Here is a 19,709-nt window from a genome sequence, read left to right as displayed (position 1 = left end):
GTCAGTCTTAGCCTGGGAGGAAGGTAGAATTACATACCCATATTCCTCTCCATAGAGCAGTGGTGCCCAAACTTTTCCTGTTGCCCCCCTACCCCTTTACCAGTAGGAGAATCCGTCTGTGCCCCACGCCCACCTCCCATTACTGCACAGTTGGCTCAGCCAAGGAGCTTGGGCTGTAGGCAGAGCTTGAGGGCAGAACTGGGAATGGGGGAGGAGCTGGAGGTAGAGGTAGAGGTGGAGCTGGCTGAGGGCAGAGCAGCGGGTGGAGTGGAGCTGTGGCTGGGGCCAGAGCGGGGTTGGGGGCAGAGCAGGGATGGGTGGCACTCCCTCCACGCCCCCTACAGGGGCTGGCTCTGGCCCCCTCCCCCGATGTTCCTCCCCACTCCCCCGGGGGCATGCCCCATAGTTTGGGGACCACTGCCATAGAACATGCCTCCCTCTTCCCCTGCTTTGTCACCTGCTGTGAAAATCAGGGAAGCTGTGGAATTGTAATGTTTTGTTATGTTGACACACCGTGTCGCTTTACAGAGATATTTATTTAGATTTTTAAAGATGCTAGAGTCACGCATCACATACTTTAAAATATACAGTGTAAAATAATACAGGATTGCTCATCTCAGACTGAGGCATTAACTAACAACCACTGGGAAATATAATGAAGACGATAAACTGAAACTTATGCAAAATGCTGCTTAATGAGTGGACTGCTGCATTCTGCACAAGCTTTACTTTCTAACAGGTCGCAAGGCACAGCCCTGTAGAAAGCAGCCCTGTGGAAACAACAAGGCCGACCAGGCTTTTCAGCTGGTGTACACAGCTGTAGATCTAGCAGAAATAAGCTGACTGACACCAGCTGGGAATCCCGCCTTTTCCATGACAAGTGGATGAGTAACAGGGGTGAGATCTGCTTGGGAAACGAAACCTCACACCTTTTCCGAAGGCCTGGGTCAAAGAAAGTGCTCTTTGGCCACAGCCAAGCTGAAACTCTGTAGTGCAGGAAGGAGCCATTCGACTTGGGGAAAGGAGTGGAGCTTTGCCCTTTGTACTGATTAGAAATGCCACCAACCTTCCTCAATGGATGGGGCACTTGATGGGGCTGGTGGAGAAAGGGGGACAGCCCCAGCAGTGAGGGAAGGAGACACTTGCTGAGGGACATCCAGGTGACTCCACCCCACTGGGAGTCTCTGGCACCGACTGGTGGGGGAGAGCAGTTCCAATTGGCCAGGATTCCCTCAATCCCAGGATTTAACTTGGAGCAGAGGCCTCATGAAGCCTCCTTTGGCTCCATTCCAGCAGCCCATCCTACCCACCCTGATTGAGGAATGGGAACCTGGCCTGACAGAGGCTGTAGGTCTAGCCAATCACCCATTTGGGACTCAGAAGGAATTTTTTCTCCAATGAGCCAATTGGCAGAGGACCTGGGAGTTTTTTTCCCTTCCTTGCAGCATCTTCAAAGCACAATAGGTTAGGTAGGCATACGCTTAGTACTTAACTGACATAATTGGTCGAGTTGTTAAGTCATCGCAACTTGTGGCTGGTTTCCAAAGTGGTAAAAATGATTAAATGAATGGTTCCCAGAGGTAAAAGACCTACGATTTTTTATGGGCCTTGGGCTCATGTAATAGGGTTTGACCTTGTGGGCTGAGGTCAGATCTTATGGTCCTCAGAGGCTGAGGTCACCACCCTTCTGCACCTTCTCTCCCCCTCATGGGCTGAGTGTGTGTGTGTGGTAGGCTGAGGAGAACCTACCCTAAGTGACAGGTTATATGGTAGGAGTCCTGTAACCCCCACACTGGAACCAATTAAATGCCTGGTGTGGTTGATGGGCAGGTGGCACTCCCATTCCTGTATTTCAATTTAATACAAGTTGCAGTCTGCTGCTTAAAATCCATCCAAGTGTCTGTCCTCATTTCACTGTTGTGTCTGCATCAGTTAGGACCCAGTTCTGCAGACCCTCCAAATGCTGAATCCTCCTTCGTTTTCAAGTTTCTTGCAAGATCAGCTCAGTAATCATTTCATGTTGAGACTGCATTTTCTGCCTTTTTTATGTCTGCCAGTTATCTGCTCTTGCTGCTGAGATTGTCCACTTTTTTATAGATGGTTTTGTTTTACTCTTCCATTTTCAAAAGTTGCAATCGTTGGGAGATTGCTACAATCTCCCTATGAAGTCAGTGAAAGTCAACACAGCTAAAAGTATGAAAATATTTTGATACCATATTGCTTAGCGTCTCATTCCTCTGTCCAGTAAATGGTAGGAACTCCAGCGAGGTATCCAAAGTAATATCTATCGTGCTATGCAACCCTGACCACCAGGACTGAAACAGGAGTGTGACTCAAAGCTGTACAATCCGTTATTAAGAGAGCTCGGTATTATGGTGGAACAGTGACAAATCTGATGACCATCTTCACCACTGCCAGAGAATCTGACTCAGGTCTCACCACAATATTTCTGTTTGGATTGGATTCTGCAAATGAGATTGCACAACACCTGAAAACCAGTTACGAGACATTTGTTTGATGGGGAGCAGTTTATCTTTTCCATCTCAGCAGAACTGTCAGCCTTTGGCGGGAATTCATAATCTTATAAGCCTGTGAAAATGCCCTCAGTGGTCACAGTGTTTTACACTGAGTCTGCCATATAGAAATTTGTAAAGAGTTACTGAGACTATCTCACAAATGTGACTTGAGAATCCTGGACAAAGTAGTAACATCACAATAGCAGACAGACATTAATTGTTATCTGCCACCATCTCAGGCCTGGTCTACACTAAGAAGGGGGGTCGAACTAGGGTATGCAAATTCAGCTACATGAATAGCGTAGCTGAATTCGAAGTACCCTAGTTCGACCTACTCACCCGTCCAGACGTGGCGGGGTCGAACTCCGCAGCTCCCCTGTCGACTCCGCCACCGCCGTTTGCAGGGGTGGAGTACCGGAGTCGACCTCAGCGCTTCCGGAGTTCGAACTATCGCGTCTAGATCAGACGCGATAGTTCGAACTCCGAGAAGTCGAACTCACCGCGTCGACCCAGAAGGTATGTGTAAACCTACCCTCAGGCTCTGATCTTCTCAGACAAACCTTCAAGGAAAACGTATGATGCTGCAGCAGGAAGTGGTGTTGGTGAATCAGAAAGTGGGACTTTTCCTTCTGAGTAATGGTCCATTTCAACTCCCTTTGAAGTGACGTGTCTTCCCATTGACTTTAATGGGAATTTTTAAGTATTGAACCCGCCTTTCAGCCTGAAATGAAATGTTGTGGCCCTGACTACTTGGTAAAGATCCTACAGTACTTTTTGTAAAGGGTGTTATCCCAGATGTCCCAAATATAGTCATGGCAAGTAAGGACAAAACGGGGGTTGTGGCAATGTTACTGAGGAGGAGAAGGTGGCAGGAAAGGGTATTTTTAGGGAGGATTTGAAAGAGAAAAGAGGGCCCTTGGAGAAGAAGAGGAAAATGGTTTTATGCACAGGGAACAGTACAACAGAAGGGCCAAAAAATGAGACTACAAAAAAGAAACGAATCCAAAAACCACTGACGTCAACACAGTTCTTGCCATTGTCTCAAAGGGAACAGTAAGATTAGTGGGTTGGGAGGAATGAGTCTTGTAGTCTTCATTTCCCATTTTAAATTGTTGTGAATCACTGTTATGTACTTTTAAACAGCTTCCATGTCCCATCCCAGTGCTGGTCAAGCAGTCCTTGCGTGGGGCTGCAGGCCATTCAGGGGGAAAGGAGATCTATGAATGTGGGATGATTATTAATATGAATAAGTGTTGGCACCCCTTAAAAATAAAAAAGTTCCTCTACTTTCATGCAGCCACACAGAATGAGCCTGTCCAAATGCATTGCATGGCCAAAGGGCCCTTTGGGGACAGAAATTAATTCTGGGCTCCTACTTCCAAGGTATCTTACAGACACCTTGAAAGTAGGAGCCCAGAATTAATTAACAGACGGGAACAGAATAGTTTGTGTTCACAAATCCAGGATTCACTGGCCAGCATCCTTAACCAGCTGTTTGAGTTATGGGAGGGAAAATGCAGGCAGCGTATTTCAAGAAATAAGATAAATTACCTTGCAGTGATGGCTTCTGTTTTGAATTTTCAACTTTCTGTATTTCAATGGGAATAAAAAATGAAGACAGAAACACTGTGAAGACAAACCAGGACTGGAATTTCCATTTCCCTTACATTTTATAGATGCTGTCATTCCTTACTTGTAACTCTTTACAAATAGCTTTGAAATGAATGCTTTCAAACTGAATTTGGTGGCCATTTTCCAAGCACAGAAGACCAAGTGTCTTCAATGTATACTTTAGATTTACAGTTCTGCAATAAATTTTACAGGATAGCGCAGCATGCAGCCCATTTACTGCAGAAGAGTGTTGGTTTTTTCTCCCCACCCGTCTCTCCTGAAAGTGATTCCAAGATTTCCTTTTGACAAAAATCTCCACAAGGTTACCATTCTGGTTCTATGGTTTGGCTCTGAAAACAAAATAACTAGTACAGAACAAGACAATACATTTATCTGTAAGAGTTTTGTGAAAAGAACTGATTACCTTAAAACTAGTGCAGAGGGCAAAATATATATGTATGTATTCAGGACAAAAAGAGTTTCTTTTTCCTTCAAATGTTTTTAGACTGTACTAATGCCGTATGCAATTTACTCCTTACCTGCAGCTTGCGGACCATTTTGATGCTCACATCTGTTCAGCTGTATTTGATCTTTTATCACAACCCGCCACCAGCCTGCTGCACCTGTTCCTCCTTGACCTTTCCCTTGAAAGATATTCCCTCAAAGCCTATTAGACTCTATTGTGCTAGGCTGCACTTCCTCCAGGATGAAGCACAATCCTGGTGAGGAATTAGATGCTCAGAAGGGGGCTTATTATTGATTCAAAGCACCAGGGTGCCCGCGTGGGAGGAACACAATTACACAAAGCAGAGAAGAGTTTTGCAAGTTGTTTCAGTCCAACAAATAAAATGGTAATGCTGAAGAGAATTAGCAGCAGATATGTGCAATGTTATGCTGCACAAAAGAAAAACAACTCTCTTTCCACCTCCTGTTTTGAACGAATTCACCTTGTCAAGCATCCAGGGCTTGGAGTTGACAACCAGAGAAGCTGCTCGAAGCGGGACCTCTGGCTTCAGCTATGCTACTGCTCTAAGGGTTAAGTCCTTCACTATGAGTAAATAGAGTTTTGCCTCTCCCTTCTTCAACAGCTGGCTTCAGGGCATAGCTTCACAGATTATAAATCCAGGAGGGACCATGGTGATCATCTACTCTGTCCACCTGCATAATGTGGGCCATAAGACTTCTGTTCATTAATTCCTGTTGCAACAAGAGCATATATTTTAGAAAAATATCCAGTCTTGATATAATAATTGCCAGGGATACTGCAGGAGGTGCCGTATGACATGGAGGACCAGATCGCTTGAGCTCCAGAGCCATCCATTAATATCCTTTTCCATCCAAAGTCCCGGGCCCCTGATCCCCTACACAAAGGAAGCGCTGGAATATCAGCAGGCAAAAATTCGTCTACAGGGAGCTCTACAAGTAGTCAAAAACCAAGGAGAATGCAGGCCCTCCTCCCACCACCCACTGAACAAGATGGCTGCTGCTTAGGGCACTGTGGCTATGATGGCCCTGCTGGAGAAAGTTGCTGCAGACCCTGTAGATATTAAGGTCACAATACAACTGACTGTTATCTTGATTAACTCCTCTCTGCAAGCACACTGACAGGATGGGTGAATGAAGCAGAATGGAGAGGCTCATCAGTAGAAGATCAGGTGCAAGGATTCTCTGCCTAGGTACAGAAAAGCCTCACAGACTTACCCTCTCTTCAATCTAAAGTGGCAGCCCTTGAGGGAAGGTGTCCCTGCAATATTTTGGGAATTAAAGGAGTACCTGAAGGAGCGGCAAAAGCCAACCACCTAGAATTTGTTCCCTGGCTCCTTTCAGAAGTGCTCAGCGTGCTGGATACTTTTACATTTGATTTAGAGAGAGCACGTTGGTCCCTGTCCCCATAGCCAACCGCAAATCCCCAACCTCATGCACCGATTGTCAAATTTCTCAGATTTATTGTAAAACAACAACAACAATGCAGCCAGCTTGTGGGTTGGGGGAAAGGAGAGTTTTGTGGAATGCACAAAATAAGATTATGATTTCTTTCAAGCTTTTGCAAAAGCTGTGGTTGAACACAGCTCAGCCTTTAGAAGAGTAAAGGAACTTGCCAAGCAGCAAGGGCTCAACTATTGGATAAGGTTTCGAGCTCAGTTTCATGTCAAGGTTGGTGCGGAAGTGCCTCTGTTCCAAAAGCCACAAGCAGCAGAATGTTTTTTTAAATAGCCTGCACTGAACTGAGTAGCTGTTCTGTTTTTTCATACCAAGTTTACTTCCCAGTTGTTGCGTCTGCCCTACCTGCACTTATGAACATATCCAGTTACTGTGACTGACTGACTTGCTGACTTGGGTTATCTCTTCTGCTCCAAGCTTATATGTTATTACCTTGTGGGCTAAGTAGATTAATTCTCAACAAATGGCTGAATGTGAAACACCCTAGCAGGGTAGTTAAGGGAACAGCTCGTCCCAAATGGAGCTCATGGGAGTGCAGTAACTGGGCAAAGGATTTATTTAAGTGGTGTACGAACACTATTAAGTGCCTTTTCTCCTGCCTTTGTGCTGGGGAAAGAGATCACCAGGGACAGTGCAGCTCCCTGTTGCTCTGCAGAAATTTGAGGACTCAGACGCCACTTTTTAAAATTGGTGCCCATGGGATACCCGGGTATGTCACACTCCTTATTACTGGCCAGGCCCTCACTATTTGCTGGGTGGGCAAGAGGTGTCTCAGAGAGCTGCAGAGGAGCTGAGCAACATAGTTGCAGCCCCTGTGGCAATGGAGCAGAGATGACCAACACAGGTTGCTGAGCTAAATGGACAGTGATTTCTGCCCTCCCTATCACTCCTACTTCCTTCCTTTCCCTCTGCCCCGGCCTACCCCTTTCCCCACATTTCCCAGCTTAAATTGCAGTAAGGGCAGTTTAGGTTGGACATTAGGAAAAACTTCCTGACTGTCAGGGTATTTAAGGACTAGAATAAATTGCCTAGGGAGGTTGTGGAATTTTCATCACTGGAGATTTTTTAAAGCAGGTTAGAGAAACACCTGTCAGGGATGCTGTAGATAATACTTAGTCCTGCCATGAATGCAGGGGACTGGTCTAGATGACCTCTCGAGGTCCCTTCCAGTCCTACACTTCTGTGAAGATTGAAGTTAATATAGAAGAGTCACTGTCTCAACTGGATTGTTTGTTGAGTCCTTTGGTGCAGTGATTTATAATTTGTGAGAACAGTCAGATTTCTCCCCCCGTTAGCTGTGTGTTTATTTAATGTGGGCAAAGGAAAGTGAATGTTTGGTTGTAAACTAAAAGGGGGTATGTGGCCCTGGGCAAATAATCCCCATACCACGCAATGTATCACACATTGCGCCAACTCTGGTGCTTGGGTTGGCAAACAAAAAAGATTACAACTCAGAGGATAATAACCTTATCATACTAAATTAAGAAATATTACTTTTAGCTTAGTGCAAGGTGTACTAACCCGTAAGCCCCAAAGCCATGAGTTCTAGTGCAAGCTCTTACACTGACTGCTGTTTGCACAGTGTCTTTTGCAACCTTTATTGTGAACCAGGGATTCATATATTTTGGGTAACTCATTCACCTATTTAACAAATAAGATCATTTCAGCTACAGCTGGGATTAAAACTCAACTCTCTACTATAACAGAGCAATCTCCCATTGACTTTGTCACCCAGCCTTTCAGGAGGACCATGTTGTTAGATACTTGTATAACCCCCACTAATGCAATGTGACTGTGCATCACCCTTTAGCTATATAGAGACTTTCAGCTGTAGGTCACCAGTTTGAATCCTGCCCTGCTCAGTAGGCATCAAAAGGATGTTTGGTGGTCCATATAGGAGACAAGTTTGACAGTTCCACCTCCATCACAAATTTACCCTCTGGCTTTGCACTAGAATGTAAAGTTTTTAGGTGAGAGATTATCTCCTACTTTGTGTTTGAACTGCACCTAGCACAATGGGGCCCCGACTTCAGTTGAGTCCTCTAGCATTAGCTCCTGCTGCAGAGCCAAGACTGCCTTACTTGTTATACATGTAAAGAGTGGATAACATTGTCACACACACATTAGAATCAAAGAGGGTACAGGAGGAGTTCAAAAGTCTTATAAATAGACCAAAAACAAGTGGGTTTTTTTTTAATCTCATTTTGAGGAGTGGGGAGAGGTCTGCCTTATGATTTTTGAAGTGTTGGGGTTGCCATACTGGGCTGTGGGAAGGAAGATAAGGAAAATAACTGGAGAATTAAGAGATTGTGGAACAGGAAAGAAGGAAAAGAACTGGTCCCAAAAAAAGGAAGATAATGGGCAAGGACAGAAAGAACAACATGGCAGGGGGAGAAAGTGGAGACAGAACAGAAAAAGGGGGGAAAAGGAGGTGCAAGTAAATAAATTGGAGAACTGGTCTAGACAACAAAATGAAATTCAACAAAGATAAATGTAAGGGGCTACACTTAAGGAAGAAAAAACAAATACGTAAGTACAGAATGGGGGGAAACTGGCTTGCTAGCAGCACTGCTGAAAAGGATCTGGGAGTTGCAGTGTACCACAACATGAGTCAGCAATGTGATGCTGTTGCAAAAAAAGCAATGCAATTTTGGGTTGCATTATGTGACTATCTGATTAAAATATGATTATATAGATCATTGTTGAAACCACTGTTATATATTTGCAACAAATATTGTACTGAATATGATTGTGCTATTTGTATGCATGTATCATTTTTATGTTTGAAGTTATGAGTATTAACTCTATACTTGGATTTCAAATGTTTGCTCCTGGGGTAATGCCCACAAGGTAGTTAGCCTGCACATCTTGAAGGAACTATTCAAGTAGAACGGCCCATTAAAGGACTCTTAACTTACAATGGAAGACACCTATCTACTCTTAATGAACTTTCCTGCTATGACTAGGAGAAATTATGCAGGGACGTGTGACTTGCCCATGTAACTCCAAACTCCATCGTTTACCTGTAATTTTCTACTAGCTGTGCTGAGGGCTTTGTTTGAAACAGTGGGGTTCCCTCCACCTGGCAGAAGCTATAAAAGACCCTGGAAACACCCTCATTTTGCCTCTTTCCTGCTCAAACCTCTGGATTATGGATTTATACTCATGGGAGCATCTAACCAAAGGACTGAGGTCCTTCCAATGATTTGGAAGCAACCAGAGACTTATCAAGCCAGCAGTTTATTCCATCACTGCTACAAGCCTGAACCAAGAACTTTGCATTTATTGTATGTATTTGAATCCTTTAGCTAATTTTAACTTACACCTTTTCTTTCTTTCTTTTTATGAATGAACCTTTAGATTTCAGATACTAAAGGATTGGCAACAGTGTGATTTTTGGGTAAGATCTGAGTTGTATATTGACCTGGGGATGTGGCAGGTCCTTTGGGATCAGAAGAACCTTTTATTTGAGAAGATTGGTTTTAAAGAACCACTCCTGTGTAAGTTTAGTGTTTTGGGTGGTGATACAAGGACTAGGACGCCTAAGGAAAATGCTTTTATGATTTCTTGTTAGCCAGTGTGGTCAGGGCTGGTGCAAGGATGTTTCGCGCCCTAGGCGAAACTTCCACCTTGCGCCCTCCCCTCCTCTGCCTCCCCCCCGCAGCAGCTCCCCCCCGCGGCAGCTCCCTCCCTCTGCCCTGAGGCATCCTCCCCTGCAACAGCTCCCCATCCCCCACCCTGAGGCACTCCCCCCTGCCCCAGCTCACCCCTGCTCCACACGCGAGCACCCCGAGCACACTGTCGCTGCTTCACTTCTCCCACCTCCCAGGCTTGGCACCAATCAGCTTAGGCGCCACAAGCCTGGGAGCCGGGAGAAGTGAAGCGGCCATGGCGTGCTCGGGGAGGAGGCAGGGCAGGGGTGAGCTGGGACGGGGAGTTCCCCTGCATGCTGCCCCCCCCTTACTTGCTGCAGGCGGCCCTCCCCGTGCTCCCCTGCCCGAGCTCCCTCCGCCTAAATGCTGGCAGCGACCAGGGCAGCCAAAGATCCAGCTGCCGCGGTCGCTGACAAAGAAAATGGCTCCCCTCAAATTCTAGCACCCTAGGTGACCGCCTAGGTTGCCTAAATGGTTGCACCGGCCCTGAGTGTGGTGAAACAGATGTTTACTTTTGTTGCTGGTTTGGTATATCTCATGGGAGAATAACCTCCAGTTTTGGGGTGTGTCCGCCCTATTTCTCAGCAGTGTGTCCTGAATTTGGTATTCTCAGTTGTGATCCACAAAGGCACTGTTACACATTAACAGAAGGATAGCATGCAAGTCACAGGAGGTGATAGTGCCACTCTACTCAGCACTGGTTAGGTCTCAGCTGGAGTATCACGTCCAATTTTGGTCACCAATGTATAGAAAAGATGTAGAGAATCTGGAAAGGATCCAGAGGCAAGCAACAAAAATGATCAATGGGATGGAATGCAAGCCATAGGAGCAAAGGTTGAAGGAACCGGGTGTCTTTAGTTTGGAAAAGTGGAGATTAAGGGGGGACATGATAGGGGTCTTCAACTACTTGAAAGGCTGTCATAAGAAAGATTGAGAAAAATTGTTCTCTTGTCACAGAGGGCAGGACAAGAGGCAAGGGTTCAAACTACTGCACAGCAGATTTAATTTTATTGCAGGACACAGGCACCAGCTTTCCCCAGGGTGCTCAATCCCTGCTCATCCCTAGGCCCCACCCCCCTCCACCCCTTCCTCTAAGCCCCCACCTGCCCCTTCCTGCCTTCACTCAGCCCCACCTCTTCCCCACCCACTTCTGTCCCCTTCCCTTCTCCTGAGCGCACTCTGTCCCCCACTCCTCCCTCTCCTTCCCAGCGCCTCCTGTACACCGCAGAACAGCTGATCACGGTGGGAGGGAGGCACTGGGAGGGAGGGGGAAGAGTTGATCAGCAGGGCCACTGATGGGTGGGAGGTGCTGGGGGGCTGCGGGAGGGAGAGAGAAAGAGGAGCTTGGCTGCTGGTGGGTGCTAAGCAGTATTTTTTTTTCTATGGGTGCTCCAGCCTTGGAGCACCCACAGAGTTGGTGCCTATTCTCAGGGAAAACTTCCTAACTGTAAGAACCATAGGACAATGGAACAGACTGCCTAGGAAGCTTGTGGAAGCTCCTTCACTGGAGGTTTTCGAAAAGAGGCTGGATAACCAGTTGTCTTGGAAGGTTTAGACACAACAAATCCTGCATTTTGGCATGGGGGTAGACTAGTTGGCCCTTGTGGTCCCTCCTACCCTGTGGTTCTATGATTCTAAGTGGGGACTGAGTGATCAAACCAGGGAGGTAGCTAGTGGGGAGAGACTTGGGAGCAGGGATGACACAAACCAAGGGCTTGTAGGAGCTCAGTTTTTCCCATATCATGATTAATTAGCAGCAGCGTGGCAGGAGGAGGGAGAGGAGCCAACCACAATGCTGCCGGAAGTGTCTCCTCCATTCCTTCTCAGAGTGCTAGCTGTCTCATCTCAGCCTGCCTGCCAAGAATGCTCTTCCCTCTTCAGAAACTGCAGGGCTGCTCACAGCTGACTCCTTTTGGAAATATTACAATTCTACCTTCACAAGAAAAAGTATCTGCTTCTGCACCTCTTTGTTCTGTGTGGAAAGTCTCTGATGCCACAGTACAACCAGAAAGAATGCTACTATTTCTCTCAGGGGGGTGTGCTGCTTTTTGAAAAAGGTGCCTGGTAATAATGCATGTGACGCTTATTTAGAGTCTCAGCCACTGGAAAAAGATATTGGTATATAGACAATGTTGCAACATTTCCCCTTTTGAAAATCAAGAGCGGAATTAGAATAATGAATTCTAGTCAGTTCCCTTAGTTTAATGGACTTTCAAGCAATACAATGTTCATAAACACACAACATTTTGATTAAAAACCTAGAAAGATAAAATCAACTTGACACACATTAAATGGATTATAAAATCTTGTTGGCAGATCTCAAAATGTAATTGTAAATGGGGAATCAATATCAAATGGATGTGTTTCCAGTGGGTTCCACAAATGATCAGTTTTTGACTCTACACTTTTTAACATTTTTATTACTGACCTGGAAGAAAACATAAAATCATCACTGATAAAGATTGCAGATGACACAAAAATTTGGAGAGTGGTAAATAATTAAGAGGACAGGTCGTTGATTCAGAGTTATCAGGATCAGTTGGTTAGCTGAGCGCCAGCAAACAATTTGTGTTTTAATACGGCTAAATGTAAATGTACACATCTAGAAACAAAGAATGTAACCATACTTACAGAATGGGGGACTCTATCCTGGGAAGCAGCAGATCTTAAAAAAGATTTGGGGAGTCATGGTGGATAATCACTTGAACATGAGTTTCCAGGGTGTCCAAAAATGCTAATACAATCCTTGGATACATAAACCAGGGAATCTCAAGTAGCGGAGAAATTATTTTACCTCTGTATTTGACACTGCTATGACACTACTGGAACACCATGTCCAGTTCTGGTGACTACAATTCAAGAAGGATGTTGATAAATTGGAGAGGGTTCAGAGAAGAGCCGCAAGAATGATTAAAGGATTAGAAAACCTGCCTTAAAGTGATAGACTCAAAGAACTCAATCTATTTTGCCTAAAAAGGAGAAAGTTAAAGGATGACTTGATAACGGTCTGCAAGAACCTACACAGGGAACAAAATATTTAATAATGGGCTCTTCAGTCTAGCCGAGAAAGGTATAACATGATCCTATGGCTGGAAGCTGAAATTAGACAACTTCAGACTGGAAACTAGGTGTAATTTTTTAACAGTAGAGTAATTAACCTTTAGAATAACTTGCCATGGGTTGTGGTGAATTGGCAATTTTTAAATCAAGACTGGATGTTTTTCTAAAAGCTATTATCTAGAAACTATTTTGGGGAAGTTTTAAGGCCTGTGCTGTACAGATTGGACTAGGTGATCCCAATGGTCTCATATGGCCTTGGAATCTATGAATCAATGAACTAAGCGACACTGTAGATTGGGAAGCATTATCATCCAGATTCTGCACAAAAAGTTTCAGTAATTTACCCAAGATCACACAAAACATCTATGATAGAGGCAGAAACTGAACTGGTTCCTTAACCACAGGGCCATGCTAGACGTCTCAGCTGTATGGCAGGATGCATGTTTTGAAAAGTGAGGGACATTGGAAAAAGATTCATAAAGCCTATTTCTGGGCACTGTGACCCTAATTCAGAAAAGTACTTAAGCAAGTTTGAGCATTTTAGTAGCTCTACTGATTTCACAGGCTCAACGTTAGAAACCTGCTTAAGTATATTGCTGAACTGGGGCCTATATAGCCACACCCAAGAGTGTTATAATTAGAATAGCAGGAATAAATGTATTTTACTGCCTATCACCAATATTGTCTCACTGTTTCCTTGTACTCCCCACTTCTGTCTGTATCTATCTGTTGTCTCTTGTTTTATATTTGCATTATAAACTCTTTGAGGCAGGGATTGTCTTTTTATTCTGTTTGTGCAGTGCCTAGGTTCTGGTCCATGACTATGGCTCCTAGAGGCTACAGTAATGCAAATAATAAATAATCAAATAAGAATTTTCTGATTCAGCTTTTACCTGGGGGCATCCCAGCAGCACGAGGGAATTGTAGAGAATTTCAGGAAAGAATCACGGCAGTGCAGGAGCAGCATTCAAAACGACTATATTTTAGAAGACCAGTCTAACTTTGCTACTTCAGCTATTCAAGAAAAAAATCCATTCCAATGTAGTGCTGTAAACATCTCTCTGGTTATCCAATTTAAGTGTACTGTTCTGAAATTTATTAATCAGACAATAGGTAGCCAATCTTGGGGCCACATGCTGCCACTGATTTTTAAGGTGAACGCTCTCTCAGTGGTTTCAATGGGAGCTCTGTGCATAGAACCATGACAGAATACAGTCCATTGGGATTAACACCATGTTACAAGATTGATATTAAACTCTGCAAGAAGGAAAGGGAATCACATCTCCAGAGGAAGAAACAAAGCTGAAGAGATGCTGCCCTTGCAACTACATCTCTACTCCAATATAACACGACCTGATATAACACAAATTTGAATATAACATGGTAAAGCCGTGCTCGTGGGGGGGGCGGGGCTGCGCACTCGGCAGACCAAAGCAAGTTTGATATAGCACGGTTTCACCTATAACGCAGTAAGATTTTTTGGCTCCCGAGGACAGCGTTATATCGGGATCGAGGTGTACTCACCTTTTCTGCCATTTGTCATCATACGAAAGCTGATTGAATGCTCTATGTTTCACTTCATTGCACTCGAAAGAATAATTAGGTCTGTCATTAGAAACACAAAAGGATTTTATTTTGCCTTTACCATCTGTTTAATCTATTTGAAGGAATCCATCCCATTACACAAAGAAGTCATAAACTTTTACACCATAAAAATGTGTGTTACTTTTTCTGAAAAGATCTTCTAAAGGAAATTCAAAAGAAATGGGTCTGCTTCCTCAAGTGGTATGGTTTTACTGGGTTCGGCTTGGCAAGTGCTAATAGACAAATTTACAAATGCTGTTATTGCAAGAGCATTTTGAGAGATTTAAGGTGACCCAGTTCCCCAAGACAACAAAACACTGTTTATCAAGTGTAATGGATAATGATTCGTTCCCTTTGCTTGTCCAGCTGGGTTATGTGTCCTTGCCCAAGTGGGCTAGAAGTCTCAAGTGATCAGTTTGTTCCAACTCCACACTCTATAAAGTTCCAGGAATCCTCTCTTCAGAAACAGACCATTTCAGCAGAAAATAAAGGATCACTAGGAATTTCCTTTGCCAACACAATTACAAAGTCTCTTTATTCTGTTGCTATCTTAGCCTGCTTTCCTATTGGCTGTGTGGAAGGAGGGTGAGAAAACATGGAGGATTACAGATAAGCTTTAGTTTTCCCTTTGATTAAACAATACTTGACATTCTTTTTTTATCTGAAGCCAAACAAATTGGAGCTGGGATCTACTGAACTGATGTTGGCAGAGCTCACTCATTTACTCCCATTATCTCTTTCAAAAATAAGGCACTGGTGGCATAAATTAATGGCATCTTTGACATTCTCAGAAATGAACTGGAAACCAACTCCAACTTCCCCCTTATTAAGTGGACAATATTCAGTTCTGCCCTCTTTAATCTTGCTAAGGATTAATCATTTATCTGTATTTTTCCCTGCTGCAATTTTCCTAGTATAATTTAGACCTACATAAGTCATTATTATTGCTTTATTGGGATGCTAAGACTGTCCTCTGCCCCTTCCCCACAAACAAGATGCAAGTAAACATCATCCTGTGTTGAGACCAGCTCAGTAACAGGAAAGACGCCTTCTCTGAATGCTCCATTAGTCTACCCTGACGTATAGATCAAGCAGATATTTCTAACTACATGATAATTGTGGTTGTGTCAGGATCTATTCTACTAGATGACTGGGCATCGGCAGTGCTCAGAGAAGGAAGAAATAAGTGAGGAGATCTGCTGTAAAGCTCAGTGTAGACGTGGGCCAGGGACCCTTAGCACATGAGTAACCACTATAGAGCAGGTCCAATAAGATCTTGTTAACGATTCACTTCTCCCAAGTTTTATTTCCTTTTAACATACTGGCTTTGTCCACATGACAAAACTGCACCGTTTTGACTTTCTGTTTCATGTACTTATATGGCCCCCGTTACCATAGTACCTGACCACCTCACAATCAGGCTAGCAGGAGAAAGAGGAACAACTAATGTTAGCAAATGAATGAAATAAGAACCCTGAACAATACAGATTTGAACAATTGAACAATACAACTTAATGGCCACTTACTTACAAAAGGCCGAATCCTGAAGTCTTTATCTAGGCAAAATTCCATTTGAATTTAGGATCAGCTGCATATCATTTTGTTCTAATCTGTGCTCCAGGCACTAATTAAATGCCCAAGAACAATCTAGCTGTATAGTGCTGATATTGATTGTCAGACAATTCATGCTAAAAACATGCAGAATTATTATTAACAAATCGCAGCTGTTTACTAGTTCCTTTACAGTTAAGCATGAAGACAGGGTCCCTACTCTGGAGAATTTATCGAGCTTAATGCATCAGGTTTAAAGCATAAGCCACATCCTTCAGTTTATGTTCACTGAAACCATCTTTTCCCATGTGCTACAAATTAATTCTAAATTGTATTCCCAGAAGATTACAGCAGATGGAAACAGGCACACAACAGACTACTATGTAAATAATATTTTGTTTTGTTTCAGCATTTTCCAAAATGAAATTAACAATTATTCCACAATCAAACTTAGTTATTAACCTTAAAAAAACAATCCTCAAGCTGGAGCAGCAATAACCATCTTAATTAAGGTTGCAAAACAGTTACCATTCTAAACTCCCATTTTCAGACGCTCAGAACTTTCTAAAACTTCCACCTTCAGAGCTAAAATTGCCCAGGCTTTAGTCTCTGCCTTGGCCTCAATCACTTTTTCAAGATGGATATGGTCTGAGGGAAGATTTGTACAGGGCTGGCCCAGACTTGGCCCTAGATATATTTATTAGTAACGTTTTTCACCAAACTCATTGTATCCCTAAATATTTCAGTGATAAGAATTCTGCTTCTAAACTATTTTATAGTTCTTTTCACAGAGAAAGTACAGAACTGTTGGCAGCACAAACCGTCCGTACTTGAATAACGCATATAAAGTCCATGCAATAACTACAGGGTGTACCAACAGTGATAAGCACAATAAGACAGCTGGATCCCATCAGTTAGATGTTGATCCTGCAAGGTACTGAATGCTCTCAACTCCCACCTGTCTTAAATGGGAATTGAGGGTATTCAGCATCTCAACAGTGCTAAAGCCAGCATCTTCCAGGATCAAACCATTATATTTCTTATTCACCTGCCGCTCCATGGATATTTTCCCCTTATTTTAGTCTGTAGTTTTCTAAACAGGCACTGAGCAATAACACTTATCATTTCAAGTCCGATCTCAGTGCAACACTCAAACATGTCATAACATGGTATATCATCAATATAATTCATCTGGAACCACCTAATAGCTGCTAATAGCAACAGCTGGCAGCCAAGAGACACAGATAATTCAAGCAATCCACACATAAACAAAAGCAATTGTTTTTCCAGTTAGCTGGTTTCCCCAGAGATGCAATTGGATTTCACAAAACATTTTAGCCCCTTTAGGAAAAGCATTGTTTTTCCAAATGGGAATTACTCAGAATGCAATAAAACATGTTTTTCTAATGGAACTGGGGCCAAAGCCTGCTCACATGATGTGAATTTTCCCATTGAGGTCAATAGGGCTGGTCACGTGAGCAAGAAGAATAGTGTTCAGACCTTTGCTTAAATCATGTGACATGAGTAAATAAATGCCCTGAAAACAAATCTTGTCTTTACTTACCCCTGGATTTATGGATGGCTCAGAAGTGGAATCCTTGGTGACCTTTGTTTTCCACATTGAGAAGTCTGGGTGCAGGTATTTAAAGACTGTCCCCTCTCAGCTAGCTGTCTTCAGCTGCCAGCCTTTTGCCTCCACCACCCAGCTGGCAGTCTCTTTCCCATCTTCACCAATGCTTGCATGGTATCAGCTGTATTTGGTACAGTTTTTTAAGCAGCTTGCAAGGAAGTTTGGGATTTATTTATTTATTTTAAAAGGGGTAGCTGTCATCTTTTCCACTTTTCTTTATGATGTATAAAAGTAGCCCTGAAAAGTTTGTTTGTTTACTTCTTTGCTTTTAAAGCAGAGTGGGGGTGGGGGGAGTGGTTGCTCGTTTTTTACCTTAGGGCTCATCTACACTGATATAGTTAAAGTGGTACAACCCTCAGCTGTGGATGTAATTATACTGGGATGTTTATTCCCATAAGTGACCTAAGCACGTTTATACTAGTATATCTGTGTCCGTGCTAAGGGGCTGCATTACTTTAATAGTTTCTAAACCCATATCGTTATAGAGGTACAAACACTGTGTAGACCAGCCTTCAGTAATATCCTGAATGTCAGTTTTGGAGCATCATCTCCTAGGTATCTTAGAGATCTTTTGCGTATTTTCACATCTTACTTGAAAGAGCCAGGCTGTTGAATATTCAACAAAGCCATCCTCTCTTCAAAGAGTTAATTAGTCCTTGGCATTAAATAGGTGCTGTTAACAAAATCAAATAGCACCCAAAAAGTTTTAAACAATCCTATTGCATACCCTTGCCACTTTCAATTGCTCAGGCCTGCTCTACACTGCAGAGTTAGGTCGACAGAAGACAGTTTACATTGACCTAACTCTGTAAGTCTCTTATACTAAAATGTCGCTCCTACCAACGTAATTCACCCGCTACGCCGACTTAATAACTCCACCTCCACAGGAGGCGTAGAGTTTAGGTCGACACAATGTCAGTGTAGACACTGCGTTACTTACATCGACTTCAATGGCCTCCAGGAGGCGTCCCACAAAGCCATACCTTGACCCTTCACAAGTTCTTTTCCCTTTATTTATTTTTGTTCAGTTATAAATGTGTTGGTTTGCCCCCCTGAACGTTCCTCCATGACCCCCCCAGGGCAGCACGCCCCTCTTTTTCAGCAAAACTGATCATTTGTCCCATTTGCTCTTGCCAAAGACCATGTGGCAATAAGAAGGATCTGGTGAGGCTCTGGTCCACACTGCCCTTTATACCCTCAGTTCAGAGCACAAGGTGAACAACTGCACATGTGTGGACCAACACACACAGCTCACTAAAACTCTCCAGACTCAGGTGCGTGGTGCGCATGCATACCCATGTGTGGAATACATACAGGAACCATCACTTGAAGAACTTCTTGATTCCTAGCCTATGCACCATTTGCCTGGCATCTTTTAAAAACATATCTTGTGTGACTGACTCAGAGCAGAAGGATATAAGAGAATAGTGGAAGGCAGGTATATCAGCCTCAGAATGAGCAGGTCCCTGTTCCCTGGATACCCAAGGCTACTCCAGGCCAATCAAGACACCTGATGCCAATTTAACCAGTTACGCTCGTTACCTGACCTCAATTAACTGGCAAAGGGTCAGTAAAGGCCGTTAGGCTAATGGAGACAGCTGGAACCAATTAAGGTTCCACTCATACTGCTTAAAAGCTCTCCTTTCCAGTTCTCTTGAGAGAAGCTCAGGTGAAAGGAGCTGGAGGAGAGGAAGTGTTGCTGAATGCTGAGGTAAAGGTGAAGCTAGGAAAAGGGGACCACGGGGAAGTGGCCCAGGGAATCAAAGCAGCATCAGTGGTGGAGCGAAAGCCACCAACAGCTGCTACCATTACCATTAGGGAACCTGGAGTAGAGGGTGGGCCTGGGTTCCCCACTATGCTCTACAGAGATCCCCTTGAGAGGGAAAGCAGACTTTCCTCCAGGCAGGAGGCCAAACTGCACCTACTGACCTCTAAGGAGCAACAGAGACTGTGGGTATTCCACCTTCCCACCTTCCATACTGGCCTGTGATGAAAGTAGCTCAATAAGCTGTGACCTTTGCAGCTGTACTGAGAAAGAGAGGTCATAATGAGGGCCTTAGCGAGCTTCTGAGGCCACTGAATCCGCCTGGACGCGTGGGACCCACCTATACAGACTCAGAGCTTTGTCACACTTGCTGCCCACACATTGATGCAGCACCAGTA

The 19,709-nt window shown here is 43.9% G+C and overlaps 1 long non-coding RNA gene across 1 annotated transcript; it reads right to left on the bottom strand.

The window, feature by feature from the left end:
• Nucleotides 1–1,340: 1,340 nt before the first annotated feature.
• Nucleotides 1,341–17,518, bottom strand: LOC120401786. The gene is made up of 3 exons (XR_005596729.1): nucleotides 17,481–17,518; nucleotides 14,306–14,386; nucleotides 1,341–2,465 (listed from the first exon to the last, which is right to left on the bottom strand). It is a non-coding gene; the product is annotated as an uncharacterized LOC120401786 (long non-coding RNA).
• Between the last annotated feature and the right edge of the window lie 2,191 nt (nucleotides 17,519–19,709).

This window comes from Mauremys reevesii, linkage group 3, assembly GCF_016161935.1.
Source record: "Mauremys reevesii isolate NIE-2019 linkage group 3, ASM1616193v1, whole genome shotgun sequence".
Taxonomy (NCBI): domain Eukaryota; kingdom Metazoa; phylum Chordata; order Testudines; family Geoemydidae; genus Mauremys; species Mauremys reevesii.
This window is presented reverse-complemented; position numbering and strand designations above follow the sequence as displayed.